Raw genomic sequence first — 21,746 nt, forward strand, 5'->3', positions numbered from 1 at the left:
GCTACTGCGGAGCCAAACCTCTGGCAGCGGATCTGACTCCCTCCTGCTGCCACAGGGCCCCTCCTGAAGTGGAACACCTAAGGAGAAGCAAGCTAAGCCTGCCCCTCCTGCCCCCGTGCACCTTGCCTACTCACCCCAGCTAAGACGCCAGATCCCCAGCATCACAAGCCTGGCAGTGTGCAAGTAGCCCAGAGGGGCCACCCCACCCCACAGTGAATCCCGCCCCTAGGAGAGGGGAAGAGAAGGCACACACCAGTCTGACTGTGGACACAGCGGTGGGCTGGGGGCAGACATCAGGTCTGACTGCGGCTCCGCCCACCAACTCCAGTTATACACCACAGCACAGGGGAAGTGCCCTGCAGGTCCTCACCACGCCAGGGACTATCCAAAATGACCAAGCGGAAGAATTCCCCTCAGAAGAATCTCCAGGAAATAACAACAGCTAATGAGCTGATCAAAAAGGATTTAAATAATATAACAGAAAGTGAATTTAGAATAATAGTCATAAAATTAATCGCTGGGCTTGAAAACAGTATAGCTGACAGCAGAGAATCTCTTGCTACAGAGATCAAGGGACTAAGGAACAGTCACGAGGAGCTGAAAAACGCTTTAAACGAAATGCATAACAAAATGGAAACCACCACGGCTCGGATTGAAGAGGCAGAGGAGAGAATAGGTGAACTAGAAGATAAAGTTATGGAAAAAGAGGAAGCTGAGAAAAAGAGAGATAAAAAAATCCAGGAGTATGAGGGGAAAATTAGAGAACTAAGTGATACACTAAAAAGAAATAATATACGCATAATAGGTATCCCAGAGGAGGAAGAGAGAGGGAAAGGTGCTGAAGGGGTACTTGAAGAAATAATAGCTGAGAACTTCCCTGAAGTGGGGAAGGAAAAAGGCATTGAAATCCAAGAGGCACAGAGAACTCCCTTCAGACGTAACTTGAATCGATCTTCTGCACGACATATCATAGTGAAACTGGCAAAATACAAGGATAAAGAGAAAATTCTGAAAGCAGCAAGGGGTAAACGTGCCCTCACATATAAAGGGAGACCTATAAGACTCGTGACTGATCTCTCTTTTGAAACTTGGCAGGCCAGAAAGAATTGGCACGAGATTTTCAGTGTGCTAGACAGAAAAAACATGCAGCCGAGAATCCTTTCTCCAGCAAGTCTGTCATTTAGAATAGAAGGAGAGATAAAGGTCTTCCCAAACAAACAAAAACTGAAGGAATTTGTCACCACTAAACCAGCCCTACAAGAGATCCTAAGGGGGACCCTGTGAGACAAAGTACCAGAGACATCACTACAAGCATAAAACATACAGACATCACAATGACTCTAAACCCATATCTTTCTATAATAACACTGAATGTAAATGGATTAAATGCGCCAACCAAAAGACACAGGGTATCAGAATGGATAAAAAAACAAGACCCATCTATTTGCTGTCTACAAGAGACTCATTTTAGACCTGAGGACACCTTTAGATTGAGAGTGAGGGGATGGAGAACTATTTATCATGCGACTGGAAGCCAAAAGAAAGCTGGAGTAGCCATACTTATATCAGACAAACTAGACTTTAAATTAAAGGCTGTAACAAGAGATGAAGAAGGACATTATATAATAGTGACAGGGTCTATCCATCAGGAAGAGCTAACAATTATAAATGTCTATGCGCCGAATACCGGAGCGCCCAAATATATAAAACAATTACTCATAAACATAAGCAACCTTATTGATAAGAATGTGGTAATTGCAGGGGACTTTAACACCCCACTTACAGAAATGGATAGATCATCTAGACACACGGTCAATAAAGAAACAAGGGCCCTGAATGAGACATTGGATCAGATGGACTTGACAGATCTATTTAGAACTTTGCATCCCAAAGCAACAGAATATACTTTCTTCTCGAGTGCACATGGAACATTCTCCAAGATAGATCATATACTGGGTCACAAAACAGCCCTTCATAAGTTTACAAGAATTGAAATCATACCATGCATACTTTCAGACCACAATGCTATGAAGCTTGAAATCAACCACAGAAAAAAATCTGGAAAACCTCCAAAAACATGGAGGTTAAAGAACACCCTACTAACGAATGAGTGGGTCAACCAGGCAATTAGAGAAGAAATTAAAAAATATATGGAAACAAACGAAAATGAAAATACAACAATCCAAACGCTTTGGGACGCAGCGAAGGCAGTCCTGAGAGGAAAATACATTGCAATCCAGGCCTATCTCAAGAAACAAGAAAAATCCCAAATACAAAATCTAACAGCACACCTAAAGGAAATAGAAGCAGAACAGCAAAGGCAGCCTAAACCCAGCAGAAGAAGAGAAATCATAAAGATCAGAGCAGAAATAAACAATATAGAATCTAAAAAAACTGTAGAGCAGATCAACGAAACCAAGAGTTGGTTTTTTGAAAAAATAAACAAAATTGACAAACCTCTAGCCAGGCTTCTCAAAAAGAAAAGGGAGATGACCCAAATAGATAAAATCATGAATGAAAATGGAATTATTACAACCAATCCCTCAGAGATACAAACAATTATCAGGGAATACTATGAAAAATTATATGCCAACAAATTGGACAACCTGGAAGAAATGGACAAATTCCTGAACACCCACACTCTTCCAAAACTCAATCAGGAGGAAATAGAAAGCTTGAACAGACCCATCACCAGCGAAGAAATTGAATCGGTTATCAAAAATCTCCCAACAAATAAGAGTCCAGGACCAGATGGCTTCCCAGGGGAGTTCTACCAGACGTTTAAAGCAGAGATAATACCTATCCTTCTCAAGCTATTCCAAGAAATAGAAAGGGAAGGAAAACTTCCAGACTCATTCTATGAAGCCAGTATTACTTTGATTCCTAAACCAGACAGAGACCCAGTAAAAAAAGAGAACTACAGGCCAATATCCATGATGAATATGGATGCAAAAATTCTCAATAAGATACTAGCAAATCGAATTCAACGGCATATAAAAAGAATTATTCACCATGATCAAGTAGGATTCATTCCTGGGATGCAGGGCTGGTTCAACATTCGCAAATCAATCAATGTGATACATCACATTAACAAAAAAAAGGAGAAGAACCATATGATCCTGTCAATCGATGCAGAAAAGGCATTTGACAAAATCCAGCACCCTTTCTTAATAAAAACCCTTGAGAAAGTCGGGATAGAAGGAACATACTTAAAGATCATCAAAGCCATTTATGAAAAGCCCACAGCTAACATCATCCTCAACGGGGAAAAACTGAGAGCTTTTTCCCTGAGATCAGGAACACGACAGGGATGCCCACTCTCACCGCTGTTGTTTAACATAGTGCTGGAAGTTCTAGCATCAGCAATCAGACAGCAAAAGGAAATCAAAGGCGTCAAAATTGGCAAAGATGAAGTCAAGCTTTCGCTTTTTGCAGATGACATGATATTATACGTGGAAAATCCGATAGACTCCACCAAAACTCTGCTAGAACTGATACATGAATTCAGCAAAGTTGCAGGATACAAAATCAATGTACAGAAATCAGTTGCATTCTTATACACTAACAATGAAGCAACAGAAAGACAAGTAAAGAAACTGATCCCATTCACAATTGCACCAAGAAGCATAAAATACCTAGGAATAAATCTAACCAAAGATGTAAAGGATCTGTATGCTGAAAACTATAGAAAGCTTATGAAGGTAATTGAAGAAGATTGAAAGAAATGGAAAGACATTCCCTGCTCATGGATTGGAAGAATAAATATTGTCAAAATGTCAATACTACCCAAAGCTATCTACACATTCAATGCAATCCCAATCAAAATTGCACCAGCATTCTTCTCGAAACTAGAACAAGCAATCCTAAAATTCATATGGAACCACAAAAGGCCCCGAATAGCCAAAGTAATTTTGAAGAAGAAGACCAAAGCAGGAGGCATCACAATCCCAGACTTTAGCCTCTACTACAAAGCTGTCATCATCAAGACAGCATGGTATTGGCACAAAAACAGACACATAGACCAATGGAATAGAATAGAAACCCCAGAACTAGACCCACAAACGTATGGCCAACTCATCTTTGACAAAGCAGGAAAGAACATCCAATGGAAAAAAGACAGTCTCTTTAACAAATGGTGCTGGGAGAACTGGACAGCAACATGCAGAAGGTTGAAACTAGACCACTTTCTCACACCATTCACAAAAAGAAACTCAAAATGGATAAAGGACCTGAATGTGAGACAGGAAACCATCAAAACCTTAGAGGAGAAAGCAGGAAAAGACCTCTCTGACCTCAGCCGTAGCAATCTCTTACTCGACACATCCCCAAAGGCAAGGGAATTAAAAGCAAAAGTGAATTACTGGGACCTTTTGAAGATAAAAAGCTTCTGCACAGCAAAGGAAACAACCAACAAAACTAAAAGGCAACCAACGGAATGGGAAAAGATATTTGCAAATGACATATCGGACAAAGGGCTAGTATCCAAAATCTATAAAGAGCTCACCAAACTCCACACCCGAAAAGCAAATAACCCAGTGAAGAAATGGGCAGAAAACATGAATAGACCCTTCTCTAAAGAAGACATCCGGATGGCCAACAGGCACATGAAAAGATGTTCAGCGTCGCTCCTTATTAGGGAAATACAAATCAAAACCACACTCAGGTATCACCTCACGCCAGTCAGAGTGGCCAAAATGAACAAATCAGGAGATTATAGATGCTGGAGAGGATGTGGAGAAACGGGAACCCTCTTGCACTGTTGGTGGGAATGCAAATTGGTGCAGCCGCTCTGGAAAGCAGTGTGGAGGTTCCTCAGAAAATTAAAAATAGACCTACCCTATGACCCAGCAATAGCACTGCTAGGAATTTATCCAAGGGACACAGGAGTACTGATGCATAGGGGCACTTGTACCCCAATGTTCATAGCAGCACTCTCAACAATAGCCAAATTATGGAAAGAGCCTAAATGTCCATCAACTGATGAATGGATAAAGAAATTGTGGTTTATATACACAATGGAGTACTACGTGGCAATGAGAAAAAATGAAATATGGCCTTTTGTAGCAACGTGGATGGAACTGGAGAGTGTGATGCTAAGTGAAATAAGCCATACAGAGAAAGACAGATACCATATGGTTTCACTCTTATGTGGATCCTGAGAAACTTAACAGGAACCCATGGGGGAGGGGAAGGAAAAAAAAAAAAAAAGTTAGAATGGGAGAGAGCCAAAGCATAAGAGACTGTTGAGAACTGAGAACAAACTAAGGGTTGATGGGGGGTGGGAGGGAGGAGAGGGTGGGTGATGGGTATTGAGGAGGGCACCTTTTGGGATGAGCACTGGGTGTTCTATGGAAACCAATTTGACAATAAATTTCATATATAAATAAAAAAAAACAAACTCAATTAACTAATTGAGTAAAAAGAAATCCTAGATAGTGCTAGGACTGTGATTCCAATTCAGTCTGAATGCTTTTTTTTTTTCTTTAATCACACTACAGTTTCCATTTTTTAAGTCTAAAGCTCTTTATATGTTTTGCAAGTTCAGTTATCTATACTGTATATGAATAGCATGTAAGTCTGCTTCACTACCTTGAGCTCATTCCCTTATTTTGGTTCTATAAAAAAACACTCCTATCTTAAGAGAAATTTATATTTTGGGTTCCCTGTTAAGTTAGGGAATGCTGACTTTACAGCTCTGACTGTGGCAGTAGATTTTGCCATGGCTTCTCTGGAATTGGCAATTAGGCAGGGGTTGGAAGAAGTTGAGAAATAAAGCTGGAAATCATTGGAATGACAATTGCTGGCACTTTAGGGCTTACTCTATTGCCTTCCCCTAAACTCGAGGCCTCCAGGTTTTAGGAGTGGCTTAGGCAAGCTCTAAACCTATAAATGATCATCTTAGACTCTCTGTACTAACTTCTGCTTACTGATACCATGAAACTGGAGTTGGTTATCTTCCTATTGCCATTTTTCCTGCATGTGCAACCCTTGACCCTGTGAGCAGTGCCATAATTTCTGGCATCTCATAAAATTATGCAGTAATCTCAAATCCTTAGCACTTAGAATTTGTCTTTTTCACACTAGTCATTGCCTTTTTATAATTTGTCACTTTTTTCCCCCAAAGATTTGATTTTCAATCTCTATACCCAGCATGGAGCTCAGACCTACAACTTCGAGATCAAGTGTCACATGCGTTACTGACTGAGCCAGCCATACATCCCAATGTATCATCTTTTCTGTTTATAGTTAATCTCTCCAAGAGCAACCCTCAGTCGTGAAGCAGTCCTCTAATACCATGTTTTAATCCCTAGAAATTGGCATGATATATGTATTTTATATACTAAATACATATGTAGTTGTTTTGAATTATATAATACCTGAATTAATGCTTACTATAAAAAATTAAAGGGGCGCCTGGGTGGCGCAGTCGGTTAAGCGTCCGACTTCAGCCAGGTCACGATCTCGCGGTCCGTGAGTTCGAGCCCCGCGTCAGGCTCTGGGCTGATGGCTCAGAGCCTGGAGCCTGCTTCCGATTCTGTGTCTCCCTCTCTCTCTGCCCCTCCCCCGTTCATGCTCTGTCTCTCTCTGTCCCAAAAATAAATAAACGTTGAAAAAAAATTTAAAAAAAAAAAAAAAAATTAAAATGAGAAGTATATAGAGTAAATGAGACAATCCTCTTTTATTTTTTTTCAAAAAAAATTTTTTTTACATTTATTTATTTGAGAGACAGAGAGAGACAGTGTGAACAGGGGAGGGGCAGAGAGAGAGGGAGACACAGAATCTGAAGCAGGCTCCAGGCTCTGAGCTGTCAGCACAGAGCCCATGTGGGGCTTGAACCCATGAACCATGAGATCATGACCTGAGCTGAAGTCAGATGCTTAACCAACTGAGCCACACAGGTGCCCCGAGAAAATCTTATTTTATCCTATACTTGTAATTCCATTCATTTTCCTGTAATAATCACTGATAATAATTTGGTATTTTCTGTGTCATCTATATATTTACATAAGTATGTACACACACACACAGTTTTTTAAAATATAAATGAGATGTTGTATCAGCTAGGATCTCAGTCAGGAAACAGAAACCACATGTTAAACAGGGAAAATTTAATATAAAGAATTATTAACTAGTAATGGGATTAACTACTAAGGGGTAAAAAGAACTCTAAAACAATACAGTAGCAGATATAGGGAGCAGCCACGGCTTCTAAGGTTGAGGCAATGTACTCAAGGAAGGAACGAATTTGGAAGAGGCCCCTTTCCTCCAAGACTAATAATTGGACTTTACGGAAGAGCGTATGACAGATGATGTCACTGGATGATGAAGTTTGATGAATTGCTGTGCATTGAGACTGGAATGCAGGAAACTGTGGGCTGGACTGCTGAGTTGGAGTGCTGACAAACTCTCCAGAAAACCACTGAGATTCCAGGAAACTGCTCACAAGGATGCTGGCAGAATTAAATGCGAAGTCACAAGAATTCTGTTGAAACTCACTGGGAAGCTGCCTGATTGTCGTGCTGTTGAAACTTGATGGTAGGCAAGCATCACTGGGCGTTCTTCTAATACAAAGGAAAAAACAAAAACAAGGAAAGTATCCAGGAACCAGGAAGAGAATCCCCCTTCTTCCTGCAGTGTCCCTCTAGCACCCCCTAGTGATACAGCTTAAAACCATCAGCTGGCAAAGGAAAAATGTAATTATCTAGTATCACAAAACAGGGCAATGAAGGATAGATTTGGAGTCGAGGGACAATAACTGATGACTGGCACAGATATGATACTAACTTTTTTCACTTCTTAGAGAATTTTCCATGTTGATACATAGAGATCTTTTTTTAATGATTGCATAATTCCATTCGTCTTCATTTCACTGGTGGACATTAGCCTATTTACAGTTTTTCACTGCTAAGCAGTGAATATCCTTATGCGTATCACTTTGTATGGCAACTATATCTTTAGGTTTGATATCTATAAGTGAAATTGCTGGATCACAGGATATACATATTTTAAACTTTGGTAGATATGATGCAAATTGATATTCTTGTGTGTGATAATGCTGGTTTAGTCAAATTTTCACCAAAATGGATGTTATAAACCTTTTCCTTTTTTGCCAATATGATGGGCAGGAAATGATACTGTTATTCTTTTTTTAATGTTTATTTACTTTTGAGAGAGAGAGCGCACACACATGAGCATGAACTGGGGAGGGGCAGAAAGAGAGGGAGATACAGAATTTGAAACAGGCTCCAGGCTCTAACCTGTCAGCACAGAGCCCAATGCAGGGCCCAAACTCACGACCTGTGAGATCATGACCTGAGCCAAAGTTGGACACTCAACCAACTGAGCCACCCAGGCACCCCAATACTGTTATTTTTTTAAATGTTTATTTCTTTATTTTGACAGAGAGCGTGCATGAGTGGGGGAGGGAGGGAGGAGAGAGAGAGAAAGAGAGAGAGAGAATCCCAAGCAGGTTCTGCATTGTCAGCACAGAGTCCAATGCAGGCCTTAATCGCACAAACTGTGAGATCATGACCTGAGCTGAAATCAAGAGTTGGATGCTTAAATGACTAAGTCACCCAGGTGCCCTGATACTGTTATTTTAACTTGTATTTTCTTGATTCTTAATGAGACTGGGCATCTTTTCATATGTTTTTGACCATTTGTTTTTCTGTCATTCTGTGAACATTTTTTTTATTACAAAAATAATCCCTTTTAGTAATTCAGTATCAAACTATATAAAAGAAAAATGATAGTGGTTAACACATAATGAACACCAACTATGGGCCAGACTCTGTTCTAAGGACTTTACTTATGTTAAGTACAGTCTCCCAGCCATTACCATCTGAGGTAACTACTGTTTACAGTTGGGTGTGCAGTCTTCTAGATTTTTCTTCTAGGCTAACACAGACATATATAGAATTTTATTCCTTGGGGCTTTTTGTTTTCTTTGGTTTCACAAAAATGGAAACCTCCATATATTGCTTTACAATCTCCTTTCCCCCCACTTCATTATGTTTTAGACCTCTTTCTAAACCAATATATAAAAATCTACCTCACCCTTTTTAATGTCTTCATAATATTTCATTGTATGGTTACCATAAATTATCCATTCCCATACTAGTGAATGTTTACTTTGAATCAGTTATTTTGCTAAGATAATCAATGCTGCAATGAACATTCATATGCATACCTTTATACACTCATTACCCTAACCTTTTGATACTATTTCCTGAGAATAAGATGTTAGATTACAGCTTAATTAATCCTCAGATTTTCCTGTCTCTTGTGGTTCAACTCCTGGAGTTTGAAAACACATGTACTACAGTATATGTATATGCTGTGCATTGTATACACATATGTATAATTGTGATACAATTCAGGTTTCCTCTCAAATTACTTAGATGGTGTATTTCTTAAAGCTTTAATAGTCTCTGTTAGGTATTCACTATCTTCCTGTCTTACATTATATCTCTGTAAGTCCTGATCCTTAGTGCAATCGTTTTTCTTTTCTAGTCTACTCTGTATCCAATTTCAAACCAATCTGAGCTATCTCCTTCTAATTCTTAAGTTCTCAGAAAAGCAGGGGTTCTTCCCTGTCTCTATCCCACTTAGGTTTATTGCCCTTTAGTATCTTAATGAACTTAAAATGATAATTAGATATTTCACCTATCCAACCAGCATTCCCAGAACTCTGCTAATTAGAAAATTCTTTCATTTGCTTCTTTTATGATTATGTATACTCTGTCCCCTTTTTTTGAGCTAAGAATGTTCACATCCATCATTGTTTACAAGGAGAAATTCTGTTTTATGCCTTCTGGTTTTGTTTTTGCTTTATATTTGTATGTGTTTCACTTTTTTTGTTTGTTTTTTGGTCTTTTTGTCTTGCTCCTAAGGCTTTTTTGATGGGTCCTTCAGCATCTCCATTCAATTTTTTAAAAAATTGAGGTGAGAGGGGGCCTGGGTGGCTCAGTTGGTTGAGCCTCTGACTTCGGCTCAGGTCATGATCTCACAGTTCATGACTACTGTCAGCACAGAGCCCACTTGGGATCTTCTGTTCCCCTCTCTGCTCCTCCCCTGCTCATGCTGTCTCTCAAAAATAAACAAAACATTAAAAAATAATTGAGATGAGATTCACATAACAAAATTAACCATTTTAAATATATAATTCAGTGATACTTAGAACATTCATGATGTTAAATCACCATCTCTATCAAGTTCCAAAACCTTTTCGTTATCCCCAAAGAAAACTCTGTACTCATAGTTGCTCCTCACTCTTCCCTATCCCAAGTCTTTAGCTACCACAAAATTACTTTCTGTCTTTATAGATTAACCTGTTCTGGATATTTCATGTAAGGAAAATCATATAATAAGTGGCATTTAGGGTTGGGTTTCTTCCAGTAACTAAGCCTAGTGGTTTTTTTTTTTTTAATGTTTGTTTATTTTTGAGAGAGAGTGAGAGTGGTGGAGGAGAAAGAAAGAATCTCAAGCAGGTTCTCTACTGTTAGCGTGGTGTCCAATGTGGGACCTGAACTCACAGACCATGAGATCATGACCCGAGCTGAAATCAAGAGTTGGATGCTTAACTGACTGAGCCATCTAGGCGCCCCAAGCCTAGTGTTTTTGAGGTTCCTCCACGTTGTAGAATGTATCAGTACTTCATTCCTTTTTATGACCAAGTAAAATTCCACCATATATGTATGTGTGTGTGTATGTATATAAAGGACATCTGGACTGATTCCACCTTTTGGCTGTTGTGAGTAATGCTAGTATGAAAAAATGTATGTACGTCTACTTGTTTGAACCCCTGTTTTCACTTCTGGGTATATACATAAGAGTGGGATTGCTGGGTCATATGGTAAGTCTATGCTTAACTTTTTGAGGAACCCTCAGTGTTTTTTATAGCAGTTGCCCTATTTACATTTCTACCAGCAGCGCACAAGGGTTCTAATTTCTCCTGATCCTCGTCAACACTTATTTTCTATTTTAAAAATAGTCACACTAGTGGGCATAGAGTGGTATTTCATTGTGGTTTTCATTTGCATTTCTGTAATAATCAAAGATGCTGAGCATCTTTTCCTGTGCTTGCTGGCCATTGGTATAACGTCTTTGAAGAAATGTTTATTCAAGTTCTTGGCACATTTTTACTTTTGGTTGCTTATCTTTTTGTGGTTGAGTTGTAACAGTTCTTAATATATTCTGAACACTAGAGCCTTTATCAGATACATGATTTGCAAATACTTTTCTCCTATCCTGCGGGTCATCTTTTAACATTTGTCTGTCTTTCTTTCTTTCTCTTTCTTTTATTTCTCTCTCTCTCTCTCTCTCTCTCTCTGTACTTCTATTTATTTTTGTAAAGAGGTGAATCATGCACTTTGTAATGAAATCCTGAAGGAGACCTAATGTCCCTATGGGACACAATGCCTCCAAGGTAGGTCTTTAAGGCATGAGATAGGCCCGATTCTTTAGATCTATTAGGGCCTATCTTTTCATTTTTCTGATAATGTCCTTAATTTTGATGAGGTCTAATTTATCTTTTTTTCTTGCTTGTGCTTTTGATGTCCTATCTAAGAATCCATTCAGAATCCAAAGTTGTGAAGATTTACCCATATGCTTTTTCCTAAGAGTTTTACATTTAGGTTGTTGATCCATTTTTAGTTAATTTTTGTATATTGTATGAGGTAGCAGTATGGATATCTAGTTTCCTAGCACCATTTATTGAGGAAACTATTCTTTCCTCATTGAATGGTCTTGGCATCCTTGTTGAAAATCAACTGGCCATAAATGTATGGGTTTATCTCTGGATTCTCAGTTACATTTCATTGGTCTTTTTGTCTGTCCTTATGCCAGTACCACACAGTTTTTAGATTACTGTAACCATGTAGGAAGTTTTGAAATTGGGAGGGGAGTCCTCCAACTTTGTTCTTTGTTCTTGTGTCTCAGTATTGTTTTGGCTAATCAGGCTCCATGCTATTCTCTATGAATTTTAGAAGACTGACTTGCCTGTTTTTTAAAAAACAAAAACAAAAAACCCTTGTTTTTGGGGTATTGTCTCTTCCTCCTTCAGTTATCTTTCCAGCTGATACCCAAGTTTCCTACATCTTTCCTTTCACTGCCTTTCTTCTACCATCTTACTACCTAAAGCCTGATGGTAGGTTGCTATTGCACTCTGGATCAAGAACGAGGCTGCAGACCTCCTCAACTTCTCTTCCACCCCTGCTGCTCTTAAAATGTATAATAAGGTTTCAGGTTCAGTTATTAAAAGATTATTTCATCTACTCTGTGTCAAAATGTGCATTAAAAAAATTTTTTTTAATGTTTATTCTTGAGAGAGAGAGCAAGCAGGGGAAGGGCAGAGAGAGGGAGACACAGAATCTGAAGCAGGCTCCAAGCTCTCAGCTGTCGGCACAGAGCCCAACGCGGGGCTCGAACTCACAAAACTGTGAGATCAGGACCTGAGCTGAAGTCAGACATTTAACCAACTGAGCCAGCCAGGCACCCCAAGATGTGCATTTGTTATCATATAAATAGTTCCTCAAATTTTGTCTTTGAGCCTCCCCAGATTGATTACTGAAAAGAAAAATTATCTGTCTTCTCTTAATCAATTTGGACATGAGATTCCTGAGTGGTACTTGTTTCGGTTATCATTCCCAACTATGTTACTCTTGCTTCAATGAAAATTCACTTAAAATAGGAGAATTCAGAATTAGAGGGGGGCTTAGGAATATAATGCAGACTCCTACTTAAATGTGATCAAATGAACACATTTATTTAACTCTGCTGCTTATCCAAAGTCCGCTAAAAAGACAGTAAGCTCAAAATGCATAAGTTTTTGGTGAACAGATGACAGCAACCATATTTTGGAAGCCGTAAAGCAGGAAGAAGTGTGGGACCTGACTTTGCAGAGTAGAAACTCACTAAGCTGTTAGTAGGGAAGCCAGAGCAAGCCAATTCTCAGAACCCACAGGACAGCTTAGGCATTAGAGGTACTAGTGAAGGTAACTTTCAGAGGTACTCCTCTGAAAGGAGGAGTGTGAGTGAGAAAAAAAAATGAGGGGTAGCTGAGGACAGGGATACTGTACTGAAAATGGGAATTACGTGGAAGTCAGCATCAGATGGTGAGACATATCAGTCTCCTCTTCATCTCAGCTCTGAGAGTGCTGGCAGCCAGGCTTACTCCGTTCCTGCCTCCGTCCACAGGTGATTGGATGATTTCCTCACTGGGGAAATTTGGTAGGCCCAGAAGGGCAAAATCCTGCAATCCTAATAAGATCATCCTACACTGACCAACCCAACCTCCTATCCTGCCTCACCCCTGCTATTGGTCTTCCTCTCTTAAACAGCCAAGGCTTACCCTCAGGCAATCAAGGAAAGCCTGCAGCATGCAAGAGACCAAAATGAACAAAAAAGAACTCAGAGAAACTAGAGGCAATGAAGTTGGTAGGAAAACTTGTTTAAGAAACCCTATTGCCTATCCTTGTAGATATCCTTGTCCCACAAAGGAAAGAACATATTCAAAAGGAACATTCAGAAGAAAAAAAGATGTTTGTAAAATTGAAAATAATATAGTAGCAGCGAAAAAGTCAACAAAAAGTAAGGAAAATGCAAGGTGAGGAGACCCCTCAGAACTGAAACCGGCTAGGCTAACACAACTTACTGTTTACATTTATAAAACTTCTGTTTCAATCTTGTCGCCAACAGAACTTTACTATTACAAGAAATTCTTTCACAGGGCAATAAAGATAGAAATAACTTTGTTCTGGGAATTTCCTTGCCCAGGAAGCCCATTTAAATGAACACAAACGGGTTAGCTAACCTGTAGGATCAGGTGACAGTTTATCCCTCAAGACTCTGATCCCATCTCAAAATCCTTGCTGTGTCCTCCATCCCTAACTATTATCTTTGTTCAATCCTAATCAAGTGGTAGCGTTGAAAGACCCGCCTTAAACCAGTCTTCGGAATCTCACAAATATCTCAACTTTGCTCTTCCCCCTCTGAGAAGCTACTAGTAGACTGTCCAGTTAGTGCTCTCCCTCAGTAGGAATAAACTCAAGTTTAATTTTATCAACAGGATTTTCAACAATACTTTTTTGGAGCCAAAATCATCACTTCTTAAAAAGTAGTACAGGGGCACCTGGGTGGCTCAGTCGGTTTAGTGTCCAACTTCTGCTCAGGTCATGATCTCACTGCTTGTGAGTTTGAGCCCTGCATCAGGCTCTGTGCTGACAGCTCAGAGCCTTGGAGCCTCCTTCAGATTCTGTGCCTCCCTCTGTCTCTCTGCTCCTTACCCACTCGTGCTCTGTCTCTATTTCTTGCTCTCTCTCTCTCAAAAATAAACACTAAAAAAGAAAATAAAAAAAGAAACAAAAACCTACAAGAAAACACTTAGGAAAGTGGAAGAAAAAGGATAAGAAATATAAAAAAAGATCAGTTCTGGAGATTTAATATCCAAGTTACAGGAATTCCAAACAAAACAAGGACAGGGAAAATGGTGAGGAGAAAAACATCAAAGAAATAATTCAAGGAAATTTCCCAGAACTTGAAGGCATAAATTTCCAGAATAGAAGTTGTGATGGATCAAAGGAGATTCATACCAGGGTTAAAACCATGGTTGTAGGAGAGTGTGATGCTAAGTGAAATAAGCCATACAAGAAAGATACCATATGGTTTCACTCTTATGTGGATCCTGAGAAACTTAACAGAAACCCATGGGGGGAGGGGAAGGAAAAAAAAAAAAAAAGAGGTTAGAGTGGAAGAGAGCCAAAGCATAAGAGACTCTTAAAAACTGAGAACAAACTGAGGGTTGATGGGGGGTGGGAGGGAGGGAAGGGTGGGTGATGGGTATGGAGGAGGGCACCTTTTGGGATGAGCACTGGGTGTTGTATGGAAACCAATTTGACAATAAACTTCATATATTGAAAATAAATAAATAAAATAAAATGAGAAACACCAGAAAAACAAACAAAAACAAACCATGGTTGTAAAATTTCAGAAAACTTTAGACAAAGGCAAAGCAGAGTTCTTTTGGCTGCCTGCAGATTAAGATTATTGCCATCAGATGGCAGTATTGTCTCAAAGGCTCTATTTCAATGAGGGTGTTTTTGTCTATAAAATTTCTCTGCTTCTTTCCAAAGCTTTAGAAAAGAGCCTGGGTTATTTCCTTAGTCATACTCTATCAGAGCTCTTACTCTGATTTCTTCCTAAAAGGCTCTGCTAAAAGGTTACCATACAATCAGCCTGAAAGAAGAAAAAAGATTCAGTTCTCTGAAGAATTGGTTCCATGAGGCTCTGATGGTAAAAAAGACTTTTAAGAGAATAGACTCTGAGCTGTAACTGTTTTAGAGAAGAGGACTTCTGTCATGAAGGGATTTTACAAAACATTCATGTGTTCATTCTCTCAACAAGTTTTATTTTTATTTATTTTTAAATTTTTATTTGAGAGAGAGAGCGAGAGCACACAATCAGGGAAGAGGGGCAGAAGGAAAGAGAGAGAATCTTAAACAGGCTCCACGCTCAGCACCCAGCCCTATTGAGGGCTTGATCCCATGGCCCTGGGATCATGACTTGAGCTGAAATCAAGAGTCAGATGCTCAACTGACTGAGCCACCCAAGTGCCCCTCAACAAGTTTTATTGACACCTACTATATGCTAGGCATTAGCAATAACCCAGGGGAGAAAATCAGACATTGTCTTTGTCTTCATGGAGCTTACATTCTGAGAGGAGAAATATCCAAAAAACGAGTTAAATCAAATCACATCTCTAGCGGAGGAGTTTGATAGAGGTCAAGGTGGAAGTAACACCAGTTTTGTAGGTGGGAGATATAGACGACTTGGATTAGGATGGTGTTAGGAGAAAGAAAAGTAGATGGATTCAAGATATGTTGGAGGTAGAATTGATAGGACTTGGATGTGGGAGGTCAGAGAGCAGATGCATTAACATCTCTGGATTGAGCAAGTGGCTGGGTGCACAGGTTGACATTTTCTTGGGTGAAGACTTGCAGGGAGAGAAGTTTTGGAGGACAGGATGATGGATAAGAATCAAGAGTTCAGTGTAGAATGTTAATTAAATTGCTCCTCCCCAGGCATTTGGGTTCTGGTGGACATCACTTAACCAGGCTACGATGGAGTTTGCTCCAATCTACTGCCCAACAGAATGGCTTGGACTGGCATATTTGGTTTAAATTAGTTCACACTTGGCATTCATTAAGTTAAAAATTGCTGTTAACTCTTTCCTTCTATGGAGCAATAGCAAAATCAGCTTAAATTTTTAGTGGTTCCCCCCCGCCCCCCCCCCCCCCCCCCGCCCCGGGCTGGGTATTTGAGAGTTAAGGAGAACAAGGCAGCACATTTTACATTTTGTTTTTTGTATTCTGTTCAGATGGAGGACACATCTTAAGGACAAGAAGCTTCTAGAAATGCAAGACCACTTATTTTGATGGATCCTCTCAGGTTGCTATGTATAGGTAAGATCCTGAGTGTGATTCTGAGATGACAGAGGTGAAAACTTCTTCCCTTGACTGGAAGATAGAGACCATGTCTTGTCCCCAACATAGTGCCTGATACATATGTACTCAATAAATACGTGTTGGATTGAAGCCACTCCATCTGGATCATTTTACAGTTTTCAGACCTTATTTGAACTCTCAATAGGACTCAAAATACCTCCTATTACCTATTTCCCAAAAAGCTGTTACATAATAAACTGTGGGAGTGAGTGCCTCTCCAGGCTCATCATGGCTTAGGATCGTATCACTGGGTTATGTTAGAAAAAAGCACATCTCCTTCCTTTTTCTTATCCTCCACTGCACAGGAATATTTTGCCATCATCAACACAGAGTTAAGGCAGAGCTTAAAAATCAATCTTAGATCTCGACATCAATGTTTTCATTTGCACCTAAGAGGTTGAGTATTCTGTACTGTACTTATAATCCTCAGTTACCTCACTCACCTTCTTTATTCACTCTGCATTTTCTCTGTACCTATTTGCTTGCATCTTTGGACTGTGCTTTTTTGAAAGTGAGAATTATATCTTTTTAAGCTTCCTACTTGTATACAGTTTAGAACAGTGCTATTGTAAGGGCGCGTGGATGGCTCAGTTGGTGAAGTGTCCAACTCTTGATTCTTGGCTCAGGGTTTGTGGGATCAAGCCCCATGTCGGACTCTGTGCTGACAGCATAGAGCCTGCTTGGGATATTCTCTCTCTCCCTTTCTCTCTGCCCTTCCCCTGCTCATGTGTGTGCTCTCTCTCTCTCTCTTAAAATAAACAAACAAAAAAAAAGAAGAGTGCTATTTTATAGTCTTGGTAACACAAAGGAGTAGCCTAGGAGAGCTTTAGCTCCCCCCACCAATTTTCATAAACCTTGCAACCCTCCTCCAGAATCATAATTAATACATAAAAAGAAAAATGTTTATGAATTACAAATAAAAGCATATTTAGAAAACATGTTATTTTTATCGTTGTGTAGCATGCAATCTAAGTAAAAACAGCGTGCTTACTATGCAGAAGCAACATGAAGTTAAGACAAGTCTTGTAGCGGGGTGCCTGTGGCTCAGTCGGTTAAGCATCCGACTTTGGCTCAGGTCATGATCTCATCTTTCGTGAATTCGAGCCCCACGTCAGGGCTCTGTGCTGACAGCTCGGAGTCTGGAGCCTGCTTCAGATTCTGTGTCTCCCTCTCTCTCTGCCCCTCCCCCTCCCCCTGCTCACGCTCTGTCTCTCTCTCTCAAAAGTAAATAAACACTAAAAAAAAAAAAAAAAGACAAGTCCTGTAGCTTCCCCTTTCCACCAGACTGCTACTCCTTAGTGGTTCATGGGAAAGAAACCTGACACTCCCAATGCTCAAGAGATTGTTAACAACTCTTGTTAAAGATGGGAGCCAAAAATAAAGAATGGGAGCCAATGCCTGGCAAAGGATGTAGCATTCCCCTGAGAGCTGAGTCTCTCATTTCCTTGTCTTTCCTTCTCCTCTTAGGTTATGTTGTTTTTGTGCTGTGGCCTATATTCTGGATTTTCAAAGGACTCTGCTCTTATTTATCTTTACAAGTGTGATTCGGATCCAAAGCTTATTATGTATTAAATTCTTTGGGAAGTGACATGTCTAAAGTACTGTGAAAAGTCCTCCTTGAACATTTTGCCTGAAATGTTAAGTAAGGAAAAAGTCAGGATACTGTCTGGAAGCCAGACTCTGTTGCAATGCAGATATGGGATATTTAAACAAACAAAAATTCTGGGAAGCTTTTAATGTCGCAAGTTTTGGTTCTAAGCATTTGGGGAAGGTAGTTTGGAAACAGCATAGCACATTTATATCTCAATTTAAATAATAAAATGTGTAGAATAGTTTTCCGATATATTACTTTACCCAATTCAGAAGACTTCCTAGTCCTAAATTTTTCTCATAAAAGTGATAACTGCTTTATAGTGTAATCAATCAAAAGAACAAAATAAGAGGTTTAAACATTAAAAAGGAGGTGGCAAATTATTATTATTTGCAGATGACACAATATACCGGAAAACCTAAGGGAATCAACTTAAAAGTTATTAAGAGTTAAAGAGTATTTGGGGCGCCTGTGTGGCTCAGTTGGCTGAGCGTCCAACTCTTGATTTCAGCTCAGATCATGATCTCACAGTTTGTGAGTTCAAGCCCCTGCCTGGGCTCTTAATTGACAGCGCGGAGTCTACTTGTGAGTCTCTCTCTCTCTTTCTCTGCCGCCCGTGCATGCTCGCTCTTTCTCTCTCTCTTTCTCAAAATAAACTTTAAAAAGAAGAAACACGAGGAGTATTCAGTAAGTCAACCTTAGAAAATAAATGTGTAACAATCAGTAGCATTTTTATATTTAAACCACAACCTGTTCAAAATATTATAGGTAAAATTATTACAATATCAAATCAAAACAGCAATACCAGCAAACCGTAATAGGAAATATACAGAATCTAGATGAATAAAAATATAAAACTTAGTAGAGCCTGTAAAATGTCTTTTTTAAAAAAATGTTTATTTTTGAGATCGAGAGCACCAGCTGGGGAGGGGCAGAGAGAGAGAGGGACAGAGGATCCAAAGTAAGCTCTATGAACCATGAGATCATGACCGGGGCCGAAGTCTGATGCTCAACCCACTGAGCCACTGAGGTGCCCCAAGGATGTAGAAAGTCTTGATCAGAAGACTCCGTGCTATAAATATGTCTATTTTTACTGCCTTAATCTATGGATTCAATGAAATCCCCCCAAAACTATAACTGCATTTTTTTTGTAACTTAATTTTCAGTTCAACTAGAAGAGTAATTACATGAAACTGATCAGAAAAAAAAATAAATAAAGACTTATAAGGGAAGACTTAGCTCTGGCAGCCAGCCTCCAAGATGGATTCTAATGATCTCTGTCTGTCTTCTGGTTTTCACACCCTCATGTTGTCCCCTCCCACACTGTACCAGGGTAAGGTTGACAGATAAAATATAGAATGCCCAACTAAATTTGAGTTTCAGACAAGCAATGCATATTTTTTAGTATAAGTGTATCTTCAATATTGCATGCAACATAGTTATAATAAAAAGTCTTGGTTTTTATCTGAAAATCAAGTTTAACTGGGAGTACTATATTTTTATTTGTTAAATCTGGAAACCTATTAAACCAGGGTTGGTCTGACCAGTAGCATATGACAAAAGTAATGGTATGTCATTTTCAAGATAGGGTTATAAAAGACTGTGGCTGCCATCCTGGGCATCCTCCCGCTCCCCAGTCTCTCCCCTGGAGGAAGCAAGTTGCCATGTTGTGAGCAGCCCTATGGAGAGTCCTACATGACAGGGAACTAAAACCTCTGGTCAACATTAAGTGAGGAACTGATGTCTGTCAACAATGTCAGTGGGCTTAGTAGTGGGTTCTTCAACCCCAGTCAAGCCTTGAAATGACTGCAGCCCCAGCCAGCACCTCTACGGCAGTCTTGTAAGAGACAGCCAAAACTGCTCAGTTAAGCTGCTACCAGATTCCTGGACTCTAGAAATTGTGCAAAATAATAAATGTTGTTTTAAGATGCTACATTTTGGGGTAATTTGCTATGCAGGAATAATTACTAATACACTGACCCAATTAGATATTTAATCTTCAAATTACAATGGTAAAAACAGTTTGGTATATTATGCAGAAATCTACACTTAAATGAAATAGTATTTGAGAGTCTAAAAATTGAAAATATATATGGGAATTTTTTGTATGATGCAGGCATCATTTGAAATCAATGTGGAAAAGAATTAGTAAATAAATGACATTGGGATGATTATGTAGCCATTTAGAACCTTGCTTTATTTCAAATTCCACTTCATTGTTGGTAAATTGAGAAGTGATTGGCTTTTGTATTAATCTTTTATCCTGCATCTTTGCTATAATTGCTTAATAGTTCCAGGAGTTTTTCTGTTGATTTTTTCAGATTTGCTACATAGACAATCACTTCATTTGTGAATAAAGACAGTTTTATTTCCTCCTTCCCAATTTGTTTACCTTCTATTTCCTTTTCTTGCCCTATTGCATTAGCAAGGACTTCCAGAGTGATGTTCCACCCTGCCAAGGTGGAAAGGGACATTCTTGCCTTGTTCCTGATCTTAGTGGGAAATCTTCTAGTTCTCACCATTAAGTATGATGTTAGTTGTTATCAAGTTGAGGAAGCTTCCCTCTATTCCTAGTTTTCTGATAGATTTTATGAAGAATGGGAGTGGGATTTTGTCAAATACTTTTTCTGCATCTATTGATATGATCATGTAAGTTTTTTAACCTATTGACATAATGGATTACATGAATTGATTTTCAAATCTTATACCAACTTTGCTTACCTGGGATAAATCCCATTTGTTCATGGCATATAATTCTCTTTATACATTATTGGATTTGGTTTACTAATATTTTGTTAAATATTCTAGCATCTATATTCATGAGAGTCTGTCTATAGTTTCTTTCTCTTGTAATGTCTTTGGTTTTGGTATCATGGTAATTCTGGCCTCTTAGAAGCAGTTAGGAAGTGTTCCTTCTGCTTATATTTTTAGGATGAGATTATGGAGAATTGGTGTGATTTCTTCCTTAAATGTTTGGTAGATTTCACCAGTGAACCCATCTGGGAATAATGTTTTCTTTAAAACAAATTTGAAAAAAAAAACCCATATTTTATTTAGATTGAAATAAGCTTATTTCACTGAAATAAGATGAAATTAAAATTCACTTATTATTTAGATTGAAATAAAATTGATTTTCCTCACTAAAAATAATAGCCATATTTTCTGCATTATTCTTAGATAAACCACAAGCCCCTTATTTTTGTAAGTTTTCCAGATCAAGATGAGGAAGTAGATACAGTCACAGAAAAAGACAGAAGAAAATAGATATACCAATTGTCAGTATCCATGGCCTCTGATTCTGGTTTGATCATGAAACAGAAGTGTTTAACATATACCTGATTAAAAGCTTAAGACTCAGAAAGGTGTACGCTCAATAAAATAACAAATACAACAACCAGATATGGAACAGGGATGGCAGTCACTTCCATTTGAACTTCAACTGTAACTTGTTGCTTTAGGTTCACTTAACAAAGATAAAACCTGCACTGACACTCTTGTTTAATGAGCTCACCGTTTTCCTTTCCTTGATAATTCCATTAACTGTACATTACAAATCTTTAACAATATACTTAAAAACCCAACTAGTCAAAGGTCAATTGTAAATTTCTTTGTAACATTTTATAAAATCTATTTTTTCCTCCCACACCTCCCCA

General features: G+C 39.0%; 1 long non-coding RNA gene across 1 annotated transcript; it reads right to left on the reverse strand.

Moving 5' to 3' along the window:
- Positions 1-7,094: 7,094 nt before the first annotated feature.
- On the reverse strand, positions 7,095-17,656 carry LOC147580201 (uncharacterized). The gene is made up of 2 exons (XR_015252630.1): positions 17,494-17,656; positions 7,095-7,562 (listed from the first exon to the last, which is right to left on the reverse strand). It is a non-coding gene; the product is annotated as an uncharacterized LOC147580201 (long non-coding RNA).
- Positions 17,657-21,746: the final 4,090 nt, after the last annotated feature.

Source organism: Puma concolor, chromosome B3 (assembly GCF_028749965.1).
Source record: "Puma concolor isolate L17-30 chromosome B3, mPumCon1.1.hap2, whole genome shotgun sequence".
In the NCBI taxonomy this organism is placed as follows: Eukaryota; Metazoa; Chordata; class Mammalia; order Carnivora; family Felidae; genus Puma; species Puma concolor.